Source organism: Hemiscyllium ocellatum, chromosome 8 (assembly GCF_020745735.1).
Source record: "Hemiscyllium ocellatum isolate sHemOce1 chromosome 8, sHemOce1.pat.X.cur, whole genome shotgun sequence".
Classification (NCBI taxonomy): Eukaryota; Metazoa; Chordata; class Chondrichthyes; order Orectolobiformes; family Hemiscylliidae; genus Hemiscyllium; species Hemiscyllium ocellatum.
In genome coordinates, this window is record NC_083408.1 from 94,167,553 (window position 1) to 94,184,228 (window position 16,676).

Here is a 16,676-nt window from a genome sequence, read left to right on the forward strand (position 1 = left end):
TGTGCATATGAGAGAGAGCTGGTGTATGAGTATGTAAGAGAGAGAGTGTGTGTGTGGTTCAATGGGGTAACCTGTAGTGTGACATAAACCCAAGGTTCTAATTGAGGCCATCCCCATGGGTACTGAACATGGCTTTCAGCCTCTGCTTGGCACTTTGCATCATTGCCTGTCCCAAAGTCCGATTTGGTGGATGGTCACCTGATAGTCCAAGGCTGAATGTCCCTGACCGCTGAAGTGTTCTCCAACTGGGAGGGAATATTCTTGTCTGGTAATTGTTGTGTGGTGTCTATTTATTTGTTGTCGTAGCGTCTGCTTGGTCTCGCCAAAGAAACATGCCTCAGGCCATCCTTGCCTACAGCATATGAGATAGACAAAGTAGGCTGAGTCACATGAGTAACTGCTGCATACATGGTAGGTAGTGTTCCCATGTGTAATGGTGGTACCTGTGTTGACATTCTGACATGTTTGTAATGGTTGACATGACAGGGTCGTATGGTGTTGTGGTCGATGTTGTCTTGAAGGTTGGACAGTTTGCTGCGAGCAATGATTTATTTGAAATTTGTTGGTTGTTTAAAGGTGAGAAGTAGAGGCGTAGGGAAGGTCTTGGCAAGGTATTCATCCTCATTGATAATGCGTTGCAGACTGCAAAGAACATGACGTAGCTTTTCAGCTCCCAGGATGTATTGGACAACGAAGGGTACCCTATCAGTTGCAACCATGTCTGTCTCCTGAGGAGGTCATTACAGTTTCTCGCTGTGGCACGTTGGATCTGGCGATCAATATGTTCTTATGAGGGTGTCCTTGAATACCTTCAGGTGTCCATCATGTTCTTCCTCATCTGAACAGGTTCTGTATATGCATAGGGCTTGTCCATAGGGATGGCTGTTCTAAGGTGTTTAGGGTGAAAGCTAGAGAAGTGTAGCATTGTGAGGTTATCCACAGATTTGCGGTAGAGTGACGTGCTGAGGTGCCCATTCTTGATGGAGATGCACATGTCAAAGAATGAGACAGACACTAAAGAGTAGTCTGTGTTAAGTCTGATGGTGGGATGAAACTCATTGATATCACTGTTTAATTGTTTCAGTGACTCCTCACCATGGGTCCAGAGGAAGAAAATGTTGTCAATATAGTGTTGGTTGATATAGTGTTGGTTGGAGGTCCTGTGCAGAAAAGAAGTCTTCTTCGAACCTGTGCATGAAAATGTTGGCATATTTGGTCCCCATGGCCATTCCATGTGTCTGGATGAAGAACTGATTGTCAAAGGTGAGAGCGTTGTGATTGAGGATGAAGTGGTTGAGTTGTAGGTTGGTGCTCAGATTGGCAGTTGTTGATATTGAGTACTGAGGCTGTTGTCATAATACCAACATTGTGGGGGATGCTGGTGTAGAGTGCTGACACGTCCATTGTGACAAGGAATGTTCCTAGTTCGACTGGTTGGTGGGTGCTGAGTTTCTGTAAGAAATCTGTAGTATCGTGACAGAATCTGGGGGTCCCCTATACAATGGATTTCAAGATGCCATCAACATAGCCAGAGTAGTTCTCACACAGGGTCCCATTGTCTGATATGATGGAATATCCTGGTGTGTTGGCTTCGTGTATCATACAAATGTGACTTAAAAGAAGTTCTGGGATTTACATATTAAAGAATGTAAACCAGCAAATCCATTCTAAAAGATCAAAGACTTAATAATCTAAGTTTGTTCAATGTATCATTGCATCACTGTAATCTTTTGCTATAAATTCTGTGTCTTATGGTCCTGCTTCACAACCACCTGATGAAAACTAGTGCTTCAAAATAAACCTGTTGGACCATAACCTGGGGTTGTGTGATTTTTAACTTTGTCCACCCCAGTCCAAAACTGGTTCCTCCAAATCTTGAATGTTACAGTCATTTGTGTTTCCAACATCCTTTCCACTAGTACATTTCAGATTGCTGAGTTAAAATATGTTTCTTTCAGTTTGTTTTGCCAATATTTTCTGACTACTTCCCATTCTGCCCCTGGAAATGGGTTTCACTTTATGCAGTCCATCGGAACAATTTATGACTTTGAATACCTCCATGAAATTTCCTCTTGAAATTTCCGTGTGAACAACCACAGTCTCTCTAAATAACTGAATTCCCTCATCCTGTGTCCCATTCCAGTAATTATCTCTATGCCCTCACTGAAACCTTGACACTCCTCCTAAAGAGTCATTTCAAACCTCTGAGAGCTTCTCATCATTTTCTTTATAGGTGTAAGATGGGCACAACCAGGTGTGAAATTGGCTGACTAGTGATGCTCGATTTTCATCCAATTTTTGCTCTGTCAATTTTGATTGGAATTATTAATGGCTTGTTGAGGCATGGAGCGTTTTAGGACTGGCTCCATAGAACAGAATCTGTAGTTATGTCTTCCATGTGGTCTTTGGCTGTTTGTTTCGCTGCCCAAAAATATCCTTGACATTCAAAACCCACTAGTATCTGAATTCAATCGAGCTCAGTCAACATGAATGGTACATTGTTAGACTAGAAGGATGTTAGGGATACTTGGCTGCATCAGCTAATACCCCACGCCAATATATACTTCAATTGTTTACGTGACATACATTCAAACATCAGTGGTCTTTATCAGTGTGGGATGCTTTGGCTGCTGGTTGCCATGGTGATGGTGTAAAATGTTATGGAGACAATAGGGTGGTGTGGGATAAGATGTAATGTCACTGGACCAGTAATCTAAAGAACCGAGTTAATGTTGTGGAAATATTGGTTTGATTCCCACTGTGCAGATTGGTAAAACTTGAATTCTATATTTAAAAAAAGGAATAAAAAGCTAGCCAAATGATAACCATTAATGTAAAAATTCATCTGGTTCACTAAAGCCCTTTAGGAAGGAAATCTGTCATCCTTATCTAGGCTAACTTTCACGTGACTCCAGACCCAGGCAATGTGATTCACTGTTAACTGCCCTCTAGGCAATAAGTACTGGCCTAGTCAGGAATACTTACTTAGCCAAAGTTCCTTAATTCAGATACAAGTATCTCCACTAGACAAAGTATTCCAAGGGGTCCACATTGCTGTGAAAATGTAAAATAAACGCAATTGTAATCTCGACCATTTTGTTTAACACCATTTTTGCTATCCTTTGCAACCTTTTGCTTTTATTTCTAGTTTATTTCTAGTTCATTTCTTTTGAATTAGAAAATATTTCATCCTATCTACCACAATGTCTGACAAACTGATTATCATAAAAATATGCTTCGTTTGTTGTATCTGTGAGAAAAGCTTCACCATTCTAGGTAGTCATGATTTGGAGATGCCAGTTTTGGACTGGGGTGTACAAAGTTAAAACTCACACAACACCAGGTTATACTTCAACAAGTTTATTTGGATGCAACAGCTTTTGCAGTGCTGCTCCTTCATCTGCTGGTTGTGGAGATTGTAAGACACAGAATTTATTTCAAAGATTTACAGTGTGATGTAACTGAAATTATATATTTCTGATAACTGAAAAAATATTTATATCCACTTCTTTTTCAACCAGATAGTCTCCTTCTTTGAAGACCAGCACAGTGGCTCGGTGGTTAGCACTGCTACCTCACGGTGCCAGGGTCCCAGGTTCAATTCCAGACTCAGGTGACTGTCTGTGTGGAGTTTGCATATTCTCCCCAGGTCTGTGTGGGTTTCCTCCAGGTGCTCCAGTTCCCTCCCACAGTCAAAAGATGTGCAGATCAGGTGAATTGGCCATGTTAAATTGCCCACAATGCTAGGCACATTGGGTGGGTTACACTTCGGAGGGTCGGTGTGGAGATATAAAAGAGACCCAAGGGGCAACATTTTCATACAGAGGTTGGTGTGTGTATGGAATGGGCTGCCAGAGGAAGTGGTGGAGGCTGGTACAATTGCAACATTTAAGAGGCATTTGGATGGGTGTATGAATAGGAAGGGTTTGGAGGGATATGAGCCGGGTGCTAGCAGGTGGGACTAGATTGGGTTGGGATATCTGGTCGGCATGGACAGGTTGTTTCCATGCTGTACATCTCTATGACTCTATGACTATGACTGGTTGGGCCGAAGGGCCTGTTTCCACACTGTAGGGAATCTATTCCCCTCCCACGTGGTTGAAGATGCCCTCCAATGCAGCTCATCCATATCCTGCACCTCTGCCCTCGAACCCCAACCTTCCAACTGAAACAAGGACAGAACCCCCGGTCCTCATCTTTCACCCCACCAACCTCTGCATAAATTGCATCGTCCGATGATATTTCCACCACCTACAAATGGTCCCACCACCAGGGATGTATTTCCCTCCCCACCCCTATCTGCTTTCTGCAGAGACCGTTCCCTCCGTGACCATCTGGTGAGGGCCACGCCTCCTAACAAGTCACCCCCTCCCCTCCTTGCAGGAATTGCAAAACCTGCACCCACACCTCCCCCTGCTTACCTCCGTCCAAGGGCCCAAAGGAGCCTTCCACATCCATCAAAGGTTCACCTGCACTTCCACACATATCATTTATTGTATCTGTTGCTCCCAATGCAATCTACTCTACACTGGCGAAACTGGATGCCTTCTTGCAGAGCGCTTTAGAGAATATCTCTGGTGCACTTGCACCGACAACAACCCCCCCGCAGTGACTGAACATTTCAACTCCCCTTCCCACTTTGCCGAGGACATTCAGGTCCTGGGCCTCCTCCATTGCCACTCGCTCACCACTCGAGGCTTGGAGGAAGAATACCTTTCACCTCGGTACCCTTCAACCCAGGGCATCAACGTGAACTTCACCAGTTTCCTCATTTCCCCTCCCCCTACCTTACCCTAGTTCCAACCTTCCAGCTCAGCACCACTCTCATGACCTGTTCCACCTCTCAATCCTGCTCCTCGGATGCTGCCTGACCTGCTGTGCTTTTCCAGCAACATACTCTCAACACTGATCTCCAGCATCTGCAGATCTCACTGTCTCCCAGTACAGTTACAACACTGGCATCTACCCAACTATGTGGAATATTGTCCAGATGTGCCCTGTACATAAAAAGCAGAACAAATCCAACTTGCCAATTATCATCCCATCAACTCTAGTCTTGATTGGCAGTAAAATGTTGGAAGGTATCATCAATAGTATTATCAAGCAGCACCTGCTCTGCAATAACCTGCTCAGTGATGCCCAACTTGTATTTTGTCAGGGTCATTCAGTTCCTGACCTCATTGCAGCCTTGGCTCAAACATGGACAAAAGAGTTGAATTCCAGATTCAAACATGGGCAAAAGAGTTGAATTCCAGAGGTGAGGTAAGAGTGACAGCCCTGGACATCAAGGCTATATTCAATTAAGTCTGACATCAGGGAGTTCTAGCAGAATTGGAATCAATAGGTATCGGGGACAAACTCAAAATGACATATAGGAAAATGGTTGTGGTTGTTGGAAGTCAGTCATCTCAGCTCCAGGACATTTCTGTAGGAGTTCCTCAGGGTAGTGTCTGAACCCCACCATTTCAGCTGTTTAATCAATGACCTTCCCTCTATCATAAAGTCAGAAGTGGGGACATTCACCGATGATTATACAATGTTCAGGACCATTCGCACTCCTCACACACTGAAGCAGTCCATGTTCAAAACATCCACACTTGGACTGACGAGTGGCAAGTAACATTCATGCCACACAAATGCCAGGCAATTCTGTCTCCAATAAGAGATAATGTGACTACCACCTTTTGATATTCAATGATGTTACCATCACTGAATCCTCCATTGACGACATCCATGGGGATCACAAATTGAACAGAAACTCACCTGGATTCACAAAATAAATAGTCACTAAAAGAGCAGGCCAAAGCTTGGAATACTACAGTGAGTACCTCACCTCATAACTCCCCAAAGCCTGTCCAATATATCCAAGGTCAAAAAGCATTGGGCTGGAAAAGCACAGCAGGACAGGCAGCATCCGAGGAGCAGGACAGTCAACGTTTCGGGCATAAGCCCTTTATCAGGTACACATGGCACAAGTTAAGAGTGTGACGGAATTATTAGAATGTGAGGACTGCCCTTCCTGATGAAAGGCTTATGCCCGAAATATTGATTCTCCTGCTCCTTGGATACTTGGATTCTCCTGACCTGCTCTGCTTTTCCAGCACCACACTCTCGACCTGGATAAACCTGGGTAAGTGCAGCATTAACAGCACTTATGACATTTGACACCATTCAGGCAAGTTCACAGCAGTGTGTACCAACTACCAGATGTTCTGCAGAAAATCACCAAAGATCCTTGGACAACAATTACTGAGCCCATGACCAATTCCATGTGGAAAGACAAGGGCAGCAGGTACATAAGAACATTACCACCACTTGCAATTTCCCCTCCAAGCCACTCACACGCTGATTTGGAAATACATCATTGTGGGTGTACCTGCAGTACCTGGACTTGGTGCTGGTTGAAAAATGCAGCTAACCACCACCTTCTCTGAGCAACTAGAGACAGGCAATAAATGTAGGCCGGCCAGCCATGCCTACCTCTCACAAGTCAAAAAAAATCTGCCATAATTATCATCATGTCTTTCTGTCAAGTTCTCATTAATTTTTCCTTTCTGTTCAGCCGTACTATGTGATTACTGTTAGTGGACCTGTACACTATTCTCATAGTGACTTCTTGCCTTTATCATTTCTCATTTTCACCCAAACTGTCTCCACATTTTGGTTTCCTGAACTTAGATCATCTCTTTCTATTGTTCAAATACTATGTATTAATAACTAAAAAAGGCACCCCCCTCCACCTTTTTATACTTTCCTGCCATTCCTAAATGCCCTGAAACAAACACCCCCACCCCCCCACCAAGACTGAGGTACAACTCCATGTCGTTCTGTAGCTCAACCTTTGTAATAGCTAACAATCTATACTAAGGAATTTCTATTTGTATTCTCAGTGCATTTATTTTGAATGTTATGAGCAATCAGATACAGAGACTTTGTTTTATTCTTTTACACTCTAGTCTTAATTGTTGGCTGACTTTTAAATTCAGTCCTCTATCGCTTCCTGTCATGGTCTATTTTACCATTTCCTATATTAATATTTTTCTGAGACCTCGACTATTCTCTTTAATTAAACCCATCTTTCCAAATTTGATCCCTTACCTCCATTATTCAGTTTAAAATCATCTCTACTTCTCAAGTTATGCAGTTGGCAAAAACAACAATTGTTGCATAGTTCAGGTGGAGACCATCCCAACAGTACAAATCTCATTTTCCTCTGAATTAGTGCCACTGGACTATGAAATCTACTTCTCCCAGTATTGAGCTGTTTCTTTATATCTGTCTGTTTTGTAGTCTGCTAATTTCCCTCTGGATCAGGTAATAATACAGAACTTATGACCTTTGAAGTTATTCTTCTTAATTTGGCAACTAGGCTCTAATCCTGTTTATGCTGAAACTTCTTCCTTGTTTTGTCTATGTAGAGTGTACGTAGACTGCAACAACTGGATCCTCCCTGCGCTCCATTACAAGTTTCTTTCCAGCCCTCAGCAGATGTCCTGAATTCTGCATCCAAGGTTGAAGGGGTTTGTGGGGTCAACACAACTGCTTGGACTCAAGCACTTTGCTACAGAGAACAATGTCAACGCCCTCCAGTCTACCATCTCCTCCTTACACTACGGTCCAACTTAGACCGCCACCTTGAGTGGATTCCTATGCCATCATGCCATGCACTATTAGCTCATCCACTTGCAGTTCTCACTTTTATTCAGACAAGCCGAAAGAATCTCAGACCTGCTGTACAATCCAAACACTGAGGCTCCTGTGCTCTTGTCCTCGTGGACCCCTTGCCTGATTCCTGACAAAGGGCTCTTCCCTGAAACATTGATTCTCCTGCTCCTCGGATGCTGCCTGACCTGCTGTGCCTTTTCAGTGCCACACTCTTCGACTCTGATCTCCAGCATCTCCAGTCCTCATTTTCTCCTCTTGGTCCCTTTGCCTACTTCACTTGTTGTCAGACTTGCTTGCCTCTGAACAGTGACTAAATCAAGCAAGCCAATCATACGACCTATGACTGCATCCGAGGACAAGGAATCTGGGTATTTTTCTCCCTCCCTGCTGCAACACAGTGTCTGTAGTTCAGGCTCCAGCTCATAAATTCTGTGTCGAAGTTGCTTGAACCTCACACATTTGTTGCTGGTGTGTTTATCTTGCACCAAACTAGTATTTAGGAACTCCCACATGCTGCAACTGTACACGTCATCTATCCTGTCCTGTCATCTTTAGTGTGCTTTTAGGAACTACTTAAATATTGCACTCAACTTTGAATTTAGTTCTGCTTTTATGTATTTTATTAACATTACCTCAAGCTGCTTCATAATTTTGAAATAGTCTGAATATCTCAAACCTTAATCTGGATACACACCAGTTAATCAGGTTTCTTTCTAGTAGTAGGTTAGAATCAAATCCTGAATGGTATAAAAGTTTATAAGCGAGCAAAGACTACCAGAACATCTTTTATTCTTGCCTCTGGTTTTATTGTAAGTTGCATTCAAGTGTTAAGTCACACAAAATTAGTGAGTTTTATATGTTCCTAACACAGAAAAACTAAGATTGGATTTGGTAAGATTTATATAAATTATTTGTTGTCACATATCTTGTTACAAAATACAGTGTTGAAAATGTGTTACTGGTTAAAGCACAGCAGGCCAGGTAGCATCCAAGGAACAGGGAATTCAACGTTTCGGACAAAAGCCCTTCATCAGGCATTTGATTCCTGATGAAGGGCTTTTGCCCGAAACGTCGAATTCCCTGTTCCTTGGATGCTGCCTGACCTGCTGTGCTTTAACCAGCAATACATTTTCAGCTCTGATCTCCAGCATCTGCAGACCTCACTTTTTACACAAAATACAGTGTAAACTGTTGTATTGTGTTGCCAATCTCTGGCACAATCTTAAAACAAAGAAAAATAAACCAAAACATGAAAAATGAAGAAATAAAGGAAGTGTCCAACTTTGCAGTCTTTCTTGTTAAGTGCTCCATCTTGGGCCAGGTGGCCAGATGAGAAACTCCTTTGCTGCACCACCACTGCTGAAATGAAAGTCACCATCCTTCTGCGCTGTCTTGCCGTCATTGCTGCCCTCGTTCACTGTGAGTTCTTGCTGGACCTCTCCAATACAGTCGCTAGTGATGCTGCTGGGTACAGAACCCATCCAAACCCAACCCTGTCGCCGCCACCACGAGTCCATTTCAGGCCCACTTTGCTGCTGCCACCTGGCCTCGTACTAGACCCAAAAATCACCCCCATCGCCGCCTCCATGAATCTACGCTGGAAGCAGATGCCCGATGGGAACCCAAGCTTGCTTTTGAAGCTGCAACCATGAGTTGGCACTAGGACCACCTCGTTGATACAGGAGCTGCCGGGAATGCAAATTTGCTTCTGGCACTGTTGCCAAGAGTCCGCGCTGCTGGGCCTACTCGAGTTTGTGCTCCGAGGTCACCAATGCTATCACCGCAATTGAGCTCAATCACCAAGCAGTAAGTGAAATAAAATAGATGAGAAAACAAAAAGAATGACAGAAAAGGGAAGAAAAAGAAAAGAAAGGAAAGGAAAAGAAAATCAGATAAAGCGGATGAGCCCTGCAGTACTACTTAAGGTATGGATCAACCTTTATCTGATTCTTTATTAAGGTCAATCCTTTTGATAAATATGACCTGTTCACTTTATGTAGACCTTTATTCTCAAGTGTTAATACCTCACTAGGTTAGCATGCTGGAAAATAAGCCTCATTATTCCTGGAGTCATTACAAAAGCTACTTATTTTATCAGACTATGCAACATTCTTCAAATTAATTTTTTATTTGTCAAGGGTAACAGAAAACACAGACCAGGTTTCTGAACTTAACAAGAATTACTATTGGTAACAAGTAAATAGATTCTATACTACAGATTTAAAAACTTATGAATAATCAACATGTAACTCTACTTGTTAAAACTCCAACTTCTTTTTAAAAAACTTGCCCTAACACACCTACACAGAAACCTAAGAAAATGATTCTTGCTATGGGCACAGAGAAAGGCAGGCAAGGCAGTTCAATGGTCTCTGTCCACAGGATTCATTGGGATTATCCTTTTGACTCATCAGGACATGCTACTCCTTGATCCGCCTTCTCCAGGTATTTTCACTTGTTTGAAGGAGCCACAGGGTGGCTGATTCACACATAAAATTTCTGTCTTGTTGCTTAAAAGACACAGCTTACAGCAACTTTGAAGGAAATGAATCAGCTTTCTTCATGCTTGAGCTGTTTGTTTTAACTGCAGAGAAAGGACAGTTCCTTTCTTTCTGGAGGTCCAATTGCTTCTGGAGGTCCAATTTGACTACCTGGGGGCCAATCACATATTTGTTGGCAGGCAGAAAGTCTTTGTCATTGACAATAGTTAACCAATTCTCTACTTGTTGCCAGTTTTAATCTCCATAGACCCTGATTCCAGCTCTACTGTCATAATGTTCCCCATGGCTAAGTTGCTTTTTAAAAAGGTGTAGAAATGTTTTCCATAATTCTTGATTTTTAAAACATTGCCTTTTCGATTTCAGTCCCTGATTCAAACTATAGAAAAATGGGAAAAGATACGGTCTGTGCAAATACAGAAAACTATAAAGCAGGAACAAATCTTTGACTTGTGTTCCATGCAGGAAAATACCAAAAACTAGGAACTGTTGCTCCAAACATTGCTGCAACATTTGAAATTCTGTTAACACTCCTGTTGAAACCCAACTTAAATTAAGGAATTCTGTAAATGTTCTGACAATGTGTCTTTGACCTACCCTTAGTTATTGGTCTGGCACTCACTCCTTTGGTACAACAATAATGTGCTAAGGGTTGTCTCATGCATTTTATCATCATTTGATTTTAATCAACTTGATCAGATCTGTTAATGACACACGTCTGTAGCAGGTGGAACCTAAACCCAGGCCTCCTGGCTCAGAGATAGGGACATTGCCCCCATTCCACAAGAACCCCACCAGTTTAGCATGAATTTAATTTTTATTGTCTTCTTCACTTTGTCAATAAATTCAATCATGCCAATGTGTTTCACCTGCAGATTAACTTGCTTGCTGACTGTTCAAGTGCAATAGGTCTCAGTATGATAGGCAAAAGTGAGGACTGCAAATGCTGGAGATCAGAGTCTAGATTAAAGTGGTGCTGGAAAAGTACAGCAGGTCAGGCAGCATCCAAGGAGGAAAATCTCAGATGCTGCCTGACCTTCTGTGCTTTTCCAGCACTACTCATCAGCATGATACTTTCTAATTAGATTAGATTCCCTACAGTGTGGAAACAGGCCCTTCGGACCAACAAGTCCACACTGACCCTCTGAAAAGTAACCCACCCAGGCCCATTTCCCTCTGACTAATGCACCTAACACTATGGGCAATTTAGCATGGCCAATTCACCTGGCCTGCACATCTTTGGACTGTGGGAGGAAACCGGAGCACCTGGAGGAAACCCACGCAGACATAGGAGAATGTCTGTGTGGAGTTTGCACAGTCACCCAAGGCTGAGGATCAAATCTGGGCCCTAGTGCTATGAGACAGCAGTGCTATCCACTGTGCCGCCCTGCTATTGCTTCTCACCATGTCATGGTCATTATAGTGATCTAATTGCTCATCAGAAATTGATTAACTTTATTTAAAACACATTCCAAGTCATGAGCAGATATTACAGCAATTCCACCAGACTTATGTGCATATGTAGGTGGTAGAAACACGGCAGACTAACTGCCAGGGAGAACTGCAGCATGATTTATTCATAGCACATGGAGTCCGTAATGGTGAATTGTCTTAAATGCAAGATATCCATTAAACAGTAGTCAGCTGGTGGTGTTTTGGCCATGGTTGGCCTAATGCCATAAGACTTCATAGGGCCTGGAGTCAATGTTGCACTCTCCAAAGATAATTCTAACTTGTATGCCATTGCGTGAGACATGACATTCTGAAGGATGGCCATGGTGGTATTTGAGACATTGTAACATATACTTAGGTGTGAATGAAAATGGCATGCTTTTGCTTAACCAACTTGTGGGACAACTCTTTCAATTTTGACACAACCTCCCAGCTGTTACGAAGGGGGACTTGTCCACCAGAGCTATTTGTCCCTCAATAACTGAAATAGCTGAAGAGAATCAGCAAATCTGGCTGCATCTGTGTAGATGAAACAGAATTACTGTTCTGGGTCCAGTGATCCTCTTGCTTTTTCTCCACAGATGCTGCCAGACCTATAGGTGTTACTGGATGAGGATAGCAGATTTTCCTTCCCACAGAAAAAGATGGGGTTTTTTGGGGCAATATTTTTGTGGTCACAATTATACTAGGTTTTAGTAATAGACTTATTCATTGAATTCAAGTTTCACTCTCTGCTGTGAGATTGTCATTTAATATTTAGGGTCAAGCAATCATTTGTTCTTTACTATTTCAAATACCTGACATCAAGATTGGAAAAATAAATATTTTTACTCACTGCCATATATAAGAGAAACAGTCAGCTATGGCACCAATGTGCTATTGCAACAAATTTAGAACAAAATAGTCTCTATTTTATCATTTTTGTTAAAAACAATTAACTACATAATTACCAAATACAATTTCAAATGGGTTAGTTGTGTGGCTATTTCCCCTTCATTCTTCCACTGAACCAGAATAGTTCTTAAAATTGTTGTCAAATTGAAAGTTGATGATTATTTTCAATTGCTTCTCGACTTTCCGTAATATTTCCATGTGTCTTCCTCACTCTATGTAATAACCTTATCCTGAACATTGCCACAAACCAATGGGAAGTAGACAAGCAGGAGGCTGGAAGAACATAGCAAGCCAGGAGGCATTGGGCGATGGAGAAGTCAATGTTTTGGGTATAATCCTTCTTCATGACTGAAGAAGGCCCTAAAGAAGATTTATGCCTGAAACATTGACTTCTCCATTTCCTGATACTGCCTGGCTTGCTGTGTTCTTCAGGCTCCTGTTTTTCTGCTTTGGATTCCGGCATCTGCAGTTTGTTTTGTCTCTACAAAAAACAATTGGAGGCCATTTTGAATCCCAGGACTGTATTAAGATACATCTAATGTTAGAGTATCCAAAAAAATTGATCATTGGAATTATTTCCCCCAATTACATCTTGGCATGTTTATGTTTACCTTTCTTGGTGTGGTTATTTCTCAGCTCAAGAGAATTTAAAAAATACTTTGTAAGTATGCTTAAAGTATGCAAAAATTCTATATGATTCATAAGCAGGCTTCAAAGTAGAATAGCATGTTAATATGTTGAAGTAGTCCCCATAGCCAAAGTATAAATATTTCCAGCCTTCAACCGACTAAAGACAAGGATACAAACAAAAGCATTGTAATTTAAAGTGTTATAGTCAAGGGCAATTAATGGAGAATGAGCACAATTTAAATTGGCCATTTGCTAGACTGGGTAATTATGTATTTATTCAGTACAGAGGAAAGTAATCAACATTCTAAAGAACACTGAGGCTTCTCTTAATTGTTTAAATACATGAATCAGACCAGTAGTTCAAGTATCTCTTACACCTTGTTAATCTTTGAAAATAGACAGCCAATCAATGAAAGCCTCTATTTATGATTGAAAGTTTTTGAATAAATCAAACATGATAAGCTTTCATGTATTTGGAGTTTTCCCCAGTATAGATCTTGGCATACTCCCCAGTTGAATTTGAATGGAGGGGAATGGGTCTGGGTGGGTTGAGCTTCAGCCGGTCAGTGTGGACTTGTTGGGTCGAAGGGCCTGTTTCCACACTGTCAGTAATCTAATCTAATTCAGTTTCTCTGCTCAGCAAGGTAGAATTTAAAACTGGAGATGTTTATTTCTTAGGTACTGGAAAAGTCGTCATGCTCCCACCCTTACAGAGAACAAGTCAAATTTAAGGCAGGTGCGATTAATGAAAGGTTCTTTGCACAGTTTCTTCATGCACAAAAGGCACTCAGGCAGCAGGTGACAAAGAGAAAAAAAAACTTGCACTTATATTACACTTCTAACAGCATCTCAAAGCACTTGGATCCAAAGAATTACTTTTGAAATCAAGTCCCTGTAGTTTTGAGGACAAATATTGCTGGCAGGTTTCAAATAGCAGTGGGATCTCACAACAGCACTGTGATAATGACCAATGAATCTGTTTTAGACAGCTTTGATGGCAGGTTCAGGATCAACCAGATATAAAGGGTGTGCTCAACTGCGTTTGCACTCCCTTTTTGATTTTCTTAAAAGCCTTCTCCTCTGTTTTTGTTTGCACTTCAGTCCTGCTATCCTGAGCTTTGGGCACTCCGTGCAGATGGGGGCAGGTAGGTTGGAGGAGTCTGCTCCTGAACCTTCCCAAACTGGCCATAAACAGGTCCAGTCAGCGGGCTGTGGAGGGAATCATTGGGGCCGATTGCCTGCCCCTCTTCCGCGGTTATATCAGAGTCCAGGTGTTCCTAGAGAGGGAGCACGTGGTGTCCACCAACACCTGCGAGCTTTTCAGGGAGAGGTGGGCACTGTAGAAAGTGGAGTGTTTTATTTCCCCCTCCAACTCCATTTTGATTTAATCCCTGCCCTCCCTTCACTGTTTGATCATGCAGCATTGCCTTTCTTGAGAAGGGCACTGCTTGTCACGGGCCACTCAGGTGTTGCCTTTCTTCCTGCTGATAAATAAAGATTTACACACTTGTTGTTCCTCACTGTGTCCGACACCTGCACACACACAAATTGGGTGCTGGGGGGGGGGGGGGGGGGGAAATAAGCACTGTGGGGGAAGGAAAAAAGAAAACAAAAAAAAATGCTGCTTTTTAAGGCTCCTTAGATTTATTAAACTGGTGATGACTGGAAATTTAACAGGTGTAAAAATATTCAGCTCGCAAAATCAATCTTCTTCTTATTGTTGTTTTTCAAGCACTCTTAAGATTTTTTTCTCTGTCAAATAATACCTAGAAAATCACTGTTTCACAGCAATGACTAACATATAGAAAGCATATTTATTACTGGAGTTGTGCTTCCCGGCACTATAATCAGACACAAAGGAGATATTAGGAAGAGTAATCAAAACCTTGCCAAGTTTATGGAGTGAAGGAGTATGAGGTGGAGACATAGACTTGCTCAAGGTGGGAATCTCGGTCGTGGGCCTAGGTGGATGAAGGCATGGTTCCCAATGGGTGACAAATAGAGTTTTGGAAGATATACACAAATTGGAGCAAAACAATCCTGAAGGGGTTGTAGAGGTTGAAGAGGTCATAGAGATCAGCAGACCAAGAGCAATGTGGTTGACTCTTAACTGCCCTCTGGGCAATTCAGGTTGTGTAATAAATGCTGGTCTAGTCAGTGACGCCCTCATCCAGTGAATGAATAAAAGAAGGAAACAGATTTCTACCCTGGGAACAGGCTCTAACTAGCCGTTCCATTCATGCATCTCATAATCTTTAAACTTCTGTCAGGTCTCCCCTCAACCTTTGACATTCAAGTGAAATCAAACCAATCTCTCCTCATAGCTAATGCCCTCCAAACCAGAGGTTATTTTGTCCCTAAAAGTAGTGACTTAGTGGCTTCAACTGCTATCGGGCATAAAAACCTTTCTTCCACCCTTTGTACAGAGCTGGGATAAGTAAACAGCTGAGGTATATGGTGAGGCAGCAAACCTAGAAATCATAATAGAGATTGTTAGAAGGTTCAAACCAGTGCAGCTCTGGCCAGAGGTGCCTTGTGCTACATCATGTACATGTCTTACAAATACAGTTTAAGGAAACACACTGAGGGGTGTGCACAGAGCTCACCTGAAGGTGAGAAAAATCCCCACAAAAAACATTTTTTCACCCTGCCCTCCATTATGGGGAGTCAGGATGTGAGAGTCTTCATCCCAAAGTTTATCATCTCATTATATAACTTCCCTTCCAACTAGCCTGACCCAGGGAGGAGATTTATTTTCTGCCCTTCTTTGTCAAATTCCACTACAAAATCCACAAACAATTTTGTCACACGTTCAAAATCTTTAAAATTGTGTTGCCTGTAAATAGTTTGGTTTATTCTATTTAAAAAAAAACAAATCAACAACATTGTGTTTTTGCATTTTAATAAAAGAGCAACTTGTTAAAAACCATAATTTATAAAAAAAATGATCTATCAAGCCAAGTTTCAATCTGGGATCTGATTTCTCCAGCAATAATGGGATCATAATAGTACATGCTCTATGTAAGATAAGTAATCTGACAATACAGAGATTTTTAAAATGGCTGGCATCAGAGTATAATAATGTTTTAAACAAAAATCACTTAATTTCAGCATGTAGTTAGGGAAAACAAAGGGCCCAAAGGATTGTTCTTTATTGATTCCAGCTATAATGACATGGAGGAGGAATAGAAACTATTTCTACAAGCAATCTAGATATGATTGATATAGACAATAGACAATAGGTGCAGGAGTAGGCCATTCAGCCCTTTGAGCCTGCACCGCCATTCAATATGATCATGGCTGATCATTCCTAATTAGTATCCTCTTCCTGCCTTATATCCATAACCCTTGATTCCACTATCTTTGAGAGCTCTATCCAACTCTTTCTTAAATGAATCCAGTGACTGGGCCTCCACTGCCCTTTGGGGCAGAGTATTCCACACAGCCACCACTCTCTGGGTGAAGAAGTTTCTCCTCATCTCTGTCCTAAATGGTCTACCCCGTATTTTTAAGCTGTGTCCTCTGGTTTAGCACTCA